Consider the following 10,584-nt stretch of genomic DNA (forward strand, 5'->3'; position numbering starts at 1 on the left):
AGCGAGGTTTGGCCGCTAAGCGGCCGTAGCAGAAATTGTGTTTATATTTCTTCATTTGTAACATTTCTAGGGTATGGTTTTGGAGAGTTTTTGGATCCAACTCCATCATTTTCATTCTTAGATCAAGATTAGCTTAGAAAACAACACCGGGTCATGCACTTGGAAGATCGGAGGTGGATTTCTCATCAACCGGAGCTGACAACCCGCAAGATGTTTGGTTTATCTTCTCTATTCTCTGTGTATTTCTTTTGTGTTGGGTTTGTTTGTATAGTTACTCGAATCTTATGTATATTTACCGATTATAATGTTATGTTTAACTTGCTTTACAAATCTGTGTTGATATTATTCTGGATTTTTGCTATATGCTGGGGATTTGGGTTGCTTTAGAGATAAACTTCTTGAATCCTTATCTAGGATGATAATCTGTTGGTTCTGAACTCTAGAGATAGATTTAGAGCTAGCATTCACTGTGGGTATCTGTTCTTAATGCTTTCATGTTTAAGCGGCGCGAGAGATCGCCAACGCAAGAATACAGATGTTCTCGCGACTTCGCATTAGAGATAACCTTAGTTGTGAGATGATCTCATTTGTGCTCCAGAGATGGACGCTTATGTGAGAGATATGTGATGACATAGATGAGTATCGTGGGTTGAGTATAACGGGTTGGTAAGTGTATGTTTGTGAAGAGTGAATATATTTACATTCCTGATAAGTTATTTCTCTTCTTAGAATGTGTTTATTCTTTTCTTGTCTATATCTTTGTTTACTTTTTGCTCATTCAAACCCAAGTTCGAAATCATAGAAACTGTTGAATGGCATCTCTCCATCTCTGAGGACGATAATTTCCGGATCAATATTTCCAAATCTTTTTTGTTGCTTGCCCTATACTGCATTCAACAACTATGCGAACTATCTGGTAGGTGGGGTAATCCCCGATGATTTTGATTCTAACCGAAAGAAGAAGTTTTTGCACGATTGCAGGTTCTACTTGTGGGATGACCCATTCTTATACAAGAAAGGGCTAGATGGGATGGTTAGAAGATGCGTTCCAGAGGAAGAGCAACGAGATGTGTTAAAAGTTTGTCACGACTCAGAGTATGGGGGACACTTTAGTGGTGATAGAACTGCGGCAAAGGTACTTCAGTCAGGGTTATATTGGCCCTCGTTGTTCAAAGATGCCCAAGAGATAATCAAAGAGTGTGACAAGTGCCAAAGAACTGGGAACATTTCGAAAAGGAATCAGATGCCTCTGAATGCCATGCTGGAAGTCGAACTCTTTGATGTATGGGGCATCAATTTCATGGGTCCATTTCCACCATCTTTTGGAAAGAATTATATATTGGTGGCAGTGGATTATGTATCGAAGTGGGTTGAAGCAGTTGCTTTACCAACCAATGATGCGAAAGTGGTAGTAAAATTTCTGAAGGAAAATATCTTCGCAAGGTTTGGAGTGCCAAGAGCTCTCATAAGTGATGAAGGAACGCATTTCATAAATTAACTGATGGAGAAGCTGCTTTTAAAGTACAATGTGAAACATCGCATAGCCACCCCATATCACCCCTAAACAAGCGGGCAAGTGGAAGTGTCAAATAGGCAGCTGAAACAGATCCTTGAGAAGACTGTGAACTCCTCTCGCAAGGATTGGGCAAGTAAGTTAGATGACGCATTGTGGGCATACCGTACTGCTTTCAAAACACCTATAGGTATGTCCCCTTACCAATTGGTTTCTGAAAAAGCTTGTCATCTACCTTTGGAGCTGGAACACAAGGCTTTGTGGGCGTCAAAGTTTCTTAACTTGGATCTTGCTAAGGCAGGAAATTCCAGAATTCTTCAACTTCATGAACTAGAGGAATTTCAGAATCGAGCTTATGAAAACGCAAAAATCTACAAGGATCAAACCAAGAAGTGGCATGATCGTAGGATCCAAAGGAAAGAGTTTTGGGAAGGCCAGATGGTAATTTTATTTAACTCCAGGTTAAAACTGTTTCCCGGCAAGCTAAGGTCAAAATGGTTGGGACCGTTCGTCATTCACAAGGTGTTTCCTCATGGGGAAATTGAACTAAAGAACCCAGCAAATGGAGACACGTTTAAAGTGAACGGGCAAAGACTAAAACCGTATTACCAAGGGCAAGAGAGTGGCCAAATTCATGTTGTTCGTCTCGCAGGATAAGATGAACGATCGTCGAGCCATGCGCCGTTAAACGAAGCGCTTCGTGGGAGGCAACCCACGCGTTTATTTCTAACAAATTTTATTTGTTTTGTAGGTGAAAAAAAAAGTGGTGGAGGCAGACCCGGACACGGCTGCCCGTGTCGCTGGACACGCCCGTGTTGCTGGACACGCCCGTGTCCGGGGGAAATCATCTTGTCTAAAAAAAAGGGGGGACGAGTGCTTGTGGCAGCGCCGGACACGGCTGCCCGTGTCGTGGGACACGCCCGTGTCCGGCTGGGCGAATTTCTTTTTTTTTTTATTTTTTTTTCTTCTTTTTCGTTTTTATTTTGTTGTTTTTATTTTATTTTATTGTTATAATTTTTCGTGGGTCCCACCCACTTAGCAGATTTTTCTTTTTTCTTTTTCTTATTTTCCTTCCTTTTCCCTTTCTTTCTTCTTTCTCCTTTTCTCTCTAAAACCTCACAAACTCCATAGCCACCACCACCAAAAGCTTCCAACTTTACATCCAAAACCACCTCCATTCCAAAACCGCCTTCACAAAAGTTGCTCTAAATTTCATCCTCTACCTTTCTACGGTAGCTTTTTCTACTAACTCTTCGGTTGAATTTTGTTTTTTTTAGGTACCATCAATGGCTCCCAAGAGAAATACGAGAGGAAAACAACCGGTGGGGCAGTCCTCGCGGTCTCGTGCAAGGACCAACGATGCACCACCACCGCCTACCAATGCTCACGGAATAATTTTCCCTAATCCGGCACACGAGGTTTGTTATTCTCGCCATATTCGGCGTAAATTGACACCATCGAGGTATATGTGCTTTGAAACTTTATCTGCTCTAGGACTGTCGGGTGAAATTAATCGAATGTTTCATGTGTTAGGCATTTTAGAATTTATGCATTGTGAAGCGCCGACATACGAGCGCATAACACTTGAATTTTTAAGTTCCGTGAATTTTAAGTTACAGAGCGTTATGGAGGATGAATATCATTGCCACTCAGGTACACTAACATTCAGGTTGTACAATGAGGACCACCAATTGACGGTGGAGGAATTGGGAGCCGTCCTGCACCTCCCCATTTATGGACGCGGCGCGGTCCCTTCGTACTTCAGCCCCTCGACATTTTGGAATGACATTACTAAGCAGGGTGGCTATGTGGCAAAGAGTGCGAAAGCATCTAAGATACAAAATCCCTGTTTCAGGTATGCTAAAAAATGTCTCGCTTTTTCTTTATTTGGCAGGGGCGACAACACGGGAGTGGCGTCAAGAGCTGAATTATATCTGTTAGATGCCATGGCACAAGCGTTCCCTGTTAATGTGGCCGCGTTTGCGGCATACCATTTGGGTAAGGTGGGTCGCGCCTCTACGGGTGGTATTTCGGTCGGAGGCATGATCACCCAAATAGCCAGACACTTTGGCTATAATCCGCAGGCACTGAATGACGAAATTGTCACAGGTATGAATAAGTTAGACATGAATGCCCTTGTCAATCAAGGAATGATTCGAGTGCAGGGTACACAATATGGTTTGGTATGGAAGAAACGTGTTATTCTGACACTCCCCGATCCTGCAAGAGTTTCAATTTCTGTAAGGGACAATTGGGTATATGTATCCTTGGGTAGGCAAATTCAGGAGGAGGATGAAGACGAAATAGGTAATGAGGAGGAAGAAGATAATATGGATGAGGAGTATCAAGAAGAAGAGCAAACTAATGCGAATATGGATGAACAACCAGAGGTGCGTCCTCAAGAGGGTGACCGGTTTTCATCCATGAACCAAGAAGAGTGGTTGTGGATTCAGACGGAGTTCGGGGATCTCCGTGCTGAACAAACAAGGCAAGGAGTGGAGCAAGTTCGCCAAGGTAATGAACAAGCGCGTCAGGGTGCAATGTTAGATAACATTCACCACATGATGCGACATTTGATGCTTCAGTTCCCTCCTCCTCCGCAGTAGAGCACTGTAAGTTCTCCCTCGAATCTTGAATTTAAACATTGAGGTCAATGTTTGGTTTAAGTGTGGGGGGGATTTTTATTGTTTTCAGTCTTTTTTTTTATTATGGTTTTTAGTTGTTAATTTCAGTTATTCTTGTTTGTTTTAGTTATTTTTGTTTAATGTTGACCTTCCAGTGTTATAGATTGATGTGCTTTATTGGATGATTGATGGAGTAGTAAGGAAAAGATGAACGAGACAACCCAATCTTGCACCAAAAGGCATCCCTGAAAGTTGATACAACCGAAAGAAGTAGTTGGACGCAACTTGATGACACCGGACTGAGATTGAAAGCTGGTACATACGAACCGGAAAAGAAGCGACATTACACAATAAGTACTCTGGATCCTGTAAGCTATGCCCAACATGGTGAGATCATAAAAAGCCAGAAATTTATCATCATGAGAGAGTAGTCAGGTATGATTTTATCACTTTGAATTTGCGTAAGTTCTACTCATATGACACTGCATAATAACACGCACTGAGGCACATTTTTTTTATTTCCTTTGAGCCTTTCTAGCCTTCCCTTATTTATGTTTATCCATTGCAAACCCCTTTGAGCCTATTGTCATACCCCAATTTTTGACCTAAGATACCACCTCATATCATTGCATATGCATCATTTGCATCTCTAACAAATTGCATTAGCTTGTGTTTGCTACTTGTGACTCAGCAGGGTTTAATCAAGAAAACACTCATCAGTACAAGTAACAATCAATTAGGGTTTTGTTCTCCCTTCATCTCAAATGAATCATCTTCATCAACAATTAACATTTGGTCCTAAAAAATCCATCTCAACAAGCTCAAAGGCTCTGAATCGACTGAATTAGGGTTTTGACTGAAGTTAGCATACTCCTGACTTTTGCTCAGGATTTGATCTAATGACTTGGGACATGATATCAAGACCTCAAGTGCATCATTTTGACTTAATCCATTGGCTCATAACATCTTCTGCACAAAGATTGATCAGACAAATCCTCAGATCAGGGTTTTGAACTATCAGGGACTGAAATCAAGGATCACATTTGGGAAACCCTAAAAACCCCCAGGAAGTCAATCAAAGGTTTCAATCATCCTCAAATAATCCCTATGACAATATACAATGGAAATTACATCTCAATTCAAGATCCACAGTCATCAATTTCATCAGGTCGACAATTAGGGTTTTTGGCCTAATTCACTGAACCACTGACTTTTTAATCAGGACATGGTGCTACAACTCAAACCATGGCTCAATATCCTCTAATGCTTCAATGTGATCCATTCATACCATTCATTTGGTGAGATTAGCCTGTTTCATTTGAAATCTCCAGAAACGCGATTCGTCTGAAAAAGTCAACTGTACAAGAACACCTTTGACTTTTGGGAATTTTGGTCAACCATGACTTTTGAAGTTTTGAATCATCAATATATGATATATGAAGTCATTTGATCAAGAAAAATCAAGAAAATCAATCAAAAATCAAAAAGTCAAAAGTTTGACTTTTCATACTTAGAAAAATTTCTAAGTGTTTTTCATGGTTTTTTCCAAACTTTGAAAGGGAATTTCTCAAAATTTCACCTACAAACTGAAAAAAACTTCCAACATGAAAGTTGTAGATTTTGATCCAATAAACAACTTTGACACATATAATTTTTTTCCATAAGATCAACCATTTAAGAGATATGGAGCTTCAAAGTTGGTACTTTTTGAAAACTTCACTTAAAACTTCATTTTTCTCAAAGTTCATGGATCTTTTTCACCCATTTCCTTAAAGAGTTTGAAGAAACTTTCAACTAGGGTTTTGAAGTGTGTAATATGAGCTTTCCAAAATGTCAAAGAGCATGAAAAAATATGGAGTGTAGCCATGGTTTTGAATTTTGACATTAGTGAACTTTTCACTTGAAATTTCAAGTCATTTTGCCAAAGTTATGAACCATTTTGCCAAATGATCCAAGTAATGATGCATAGATGCAATAATTGGTAGATATTTGCTGATTTGAGATCAGAATGGAAGAGGATAAGAAGCTTGAGAAATAACCATGGTTAAGTCACTTTTAACCATTTGCATTTAATGTGAAAGATTCCATTTTATCTCTTAAGCCAAATCATCACTTCTTTGATCAACTTGCAAAGCTCTTCATTCAGAATCCTTGGCCTATAAATAGAGGTTCAAATCACTCTTCAAATCACACCAAAACCTCATAAACATAGGTTTTCTCTTCCTTTCTTAGAATGCAAGTTTCATGGTTTTCAAAAGAGGTAAAATTCTCAACCTCTAAACCTTTGAAGTTCTAAGCAAAGTGATGCTTCTAACACTTCCCAAATACCATATGGAAGTTGTTTGAACCTTTGAAACCTTCCAAAAACACCTCAAACTCAGAATCATCATCTCACCTCCATATATGCATATAAAGAACCTTATCATGCCAAAATCCACACAAGCTCACTTTCTGTCCAAACTAAAGCTTCTAACACATCCTATATACCATATATAAGCTATCCCAATCATCATCCCTGACCTGTAACTCCAAAATCACTAAGCTTGATCCTCACATGAACCATACTGCAGATCGAGTTCCATGGAATGATCCAGATGTTTTCAATCCACTCCAGGCATTCAAACACCTTCCCTAAGGTCCATTGAAGCTATCCAGATCATCAAACAACTTCTGTAACACCTCTACTGAAGAATTCGATTTCCAGTTTTGCCATTTTTGAGGTAAGTACACTTGAACTTCAAACTCTATTCTCCATGCATCATAAATGAAATATGAACATACCATCTTGTTTCTGCACACATGAGGATCATTAACCCTCAATCAATTGCATCATAACTTGCACATACGCGATTTCAGATTGAATCATAAGATTAGGGTTCTTCGTGTTCATCAGAGAATTAATGATCTTAGAGTGAAAATAAATAAAATTAAATGATACCATCATGTTCCTTGTGAAAAATCGAGCAAGATAGGCTATTCACTTGATCAAAATGATTCAGTTTTCAGATTTTTCAAATTCAAGTTAGGGTTGTGTTCTTGGCGCCAGATTTTGAAACTGAAATTAGGAATTGATTCAAAATATAATTCATTCGTTGCAAATGTTAAACAGACCACGCGCGTGGTCCAATTGGCAAGTGTTTTAGCTGGTGAGAAAGAGGGCGTGGGTTCAAGCCCTAGTGGAGACAAAACCATTTTTTTTACCACTTGTTTTCTTTATTTTTTTACACAACTTCATCAATTAATTTAACCAATCAAATTAACTCATTTTAATTTCATTTTTTGTACACTTCTCATTTAATATATGTATTTTATGAATACCAAAAAAAATCACCAAAAAATATTTATTTAATACATTTTTAAATAGGTTTAAAATGACATGTTTTTAAGTGTTTTTTAATACTTTAAATTTTGTTTTTCATTTGATTTTTCAAACCTAATCACTTGTAAATATTTTTGTGATCAAACCCTAATTTTTTAGGTCTTAATTAAGCATTAAAATTTGATTTTTACTTAATTAAGTTGACTTTTGTCAAATTCAAATTGTTTTAAAACAAACGATCATTCTTTTCAAAACAATAAACCATTTCTTTTTAAAACTATTGATTAAATCTTTTTAATTGATCAATTGATTTTCAAAACGATGTGGGGCCTCTCGAATATTAGAGAGTATAAGTCCCTTTTCTTTTTCTTTGTACAGTTTTTTTTTTTAAACAGAAAACTTTTTCCGAAACTTCAAAACAGTTTTTTTTAACAACAAATCACACATCTTTTTCAAACCATCCACCCTGTTTTATGAAAATAAAACAGGGGCCTCTCGAATATTAGAGAGTGTAAGTCCCACTTCTTTTCTTTTTGTACAGTTTTTTTTAAACAGAAAACTCTTTCAAAACAAACTTTCAAACAGTTTTTCAAACGACGCGTCTGTAAATGAAAACAATCAACCATGTTTTGTAAATAAAACACGGGCCTCCACGTAGGTATAAGTCCCAAGCCCTTTTGTACATACCCATTCATGTACATGAAATTAGGTATTTCATTGTACACACCGTTTTGTACATATCTCGATCAGTTTGATTTTTAACTTTGAATAACAAACCAAAAATGAAGGTTTCTTTAAATCTTCCCAAAAATACCATGGGCCTCCATGTAGGTATAAGTCCCAAGCCCCTTTGTAAATACCTGTTTACATAGCTTTGAATAAATTCAAGTGGACCTCTCCTCGAGTATGAGTCCCGAGCCCCTATATATACAAATGGAGCATGCTTACAGGTATATTTCCTTCATAAACTCCATTATATACACACACTCTGTCATATATAACTGTTCATATTTGTTCATGTACTTGTTCATGTTTGTTTGTACTTGTTCATACTTGTGATTGTGTTATATGCTTATTCAACTTAGTACAACACTAGGTTCCCCATAGCCTCCTATTGGGCTTCGTGCAAAGAATCTCCACTAGTTTAGGTTAGGACATAGAGTATGGTTTCCCGGTGAAATCGCTCTAAGAGCTCAAACCAACTATACCATGCCTCCCCTTGGGCTTTGTACAAACGAGTGACCCTCCCATAGCCTCCTCTTGGGCTTACAATGCAAGGACCCTGGATTGTCCCTCCCATAGCCTCCTCTTGGGCTTACAATGCAAGGACCCTCGGATAGCCTCCTCTTGGGCTTCGTACAAGGACCCACGGGCTTCTTATAAGCATCCCCAATATCCAAATCAAATACCCTAGGAGATTAGACATTTTTCATCTCTATGCTAGGAGTATCTCTTTTATATCATCACAAACAATCAATCAATCAATCAAACTTTTTTGCCACAAGGCTGGCTAATCAATCCAACTTTCTTTTTGCCACAAGGCTGGCTAATCAATCAAACTGTTTTACCACCGTACTGGATGATTAATCGAAGTTTTTGTCACAAGGCTGACTTCATTGAAACTTTTGCCACAAGGCTGGCTGATTAATCAAAGTTTTTGTCACAAGGCTGACTTCATTGAAACTTTTGCCACAAGGCTGGTTAAACAAAAACATCTTTATCATTCTAAGCACCCTAAGTGGCATGGCCCCGGGCTTATAATGAAAAGATTTTCAAACAAAATCAAACAGATGTATGTGATGATATAGATGAGATACATCTAGCATTTAGACGACATTTGTCTATTTTCCTTTGCTTCCACTAGCATAAGTGGGAACTACGATTGCTCTGACTTTCTCAACATCCCTTTGAGAATACGTAGGCACAAGGTCGATCCTTGGCGAGCAAAACAAAACAAAAAAAAAACCATTCAAACCTTAGCACCCGTAGACCCCGAGCTACAGATGCTCTGATTCCCTCTAAGGGATATGTATGCAGAGGATCGCGATGATCTTTGCGAGCATAATCAAACAAACACCTTAGGTCCCACCTATTTCACAACAGAACCTTCACCGTAGCATAGAATAAAAAACAATAAAGAACCCTGTAGAGTACTACAGATACGTTGGGTGCTAATACCTTCCCTTCATATAACTAACCCTCTTACCCAAGATCTCCCTCCACTTTTAGGTTATTGCAGCTTTTTTCCTTTTCCTCCTTTGGAAATAATAAAAAGTTTGGTCGGTACAAAAGAAAAATCATTTTTTGAGCACTCGAGCCCAAAGAAGGCATCAGGTGTCTCATCCACAAAAAAGAGGAACAAAACGGTTTTTCGCCCGCGACAATAACGAATGTAAATATATTTCAAAAATTGAAATTCATTTTTAATTTGTGTCAATAACTAAACATCTTTAAGAACTAGATTTCCTAATGTACTTGAAAGGTGTATTAACTTACATATCAATCAATATGAAATATTGGAACCCTCTCGACCCAAAAATAAAGTTTCTTTTTTCGCTTAATTCTCTTGCAAAACACATATATCCCTCTTCTATTTGGCAATTCCTTTATGCTATCTCTCTCTCTCTCATTGGAATATTTATCTTCTTCGACAATGTTCACCCCGTCGTGCCTAAGTTGCTTGTTACAACTTATTGTTCTACAAAATTATTAAGAAACATATATGAAACGTAAGAATGGTTTTCGGCAACACCATATTCATATTTGTATAATTATTCATATACTTCTTATTTTTTATAGTGTTTTATACCTCCTATTTCGTCATCAAGGTAGAAAGTTCCCAATCCAAGATTTTGCAAACTCGTAATTTAATTTATTATATCAAATCACAAATTTCGTTACAAACTGTCTTTCTCGGAAAACCATCATCCATTCTCTTGCCACAGTCTCTATACTTAGCATCGTTGTAGCTCCTCTTTATGACATAGTCACTTTTAATCCTCACTTTAATTAAGAAACCATATCATAGACGTCCTCGTCCTAAGTCCTTCAAGACAAGATAATAATTTCGGTTTGTTTCCACTTAAATTCCCTTTTTGAAAAACATAAAACCCCTGCTTAATATAGGA

The sequence above is a fragment of the Vicia villosa genome, linkage group LG1 (genome assembly GCF_029867415.1).
Source record: "Vicia villosa cultivar HV-30 ecotype Madison, WI linkage group LG1, Vvil1.0, whole genome shotgun sequence".
In the NCBI taxonomy this organism is placed as follows: Eukaryota; Viridiplantae; Streptophyta; class Magnoliopsida; order Fabales; family Fabaceae; genus Vicia; species Vicia villosa.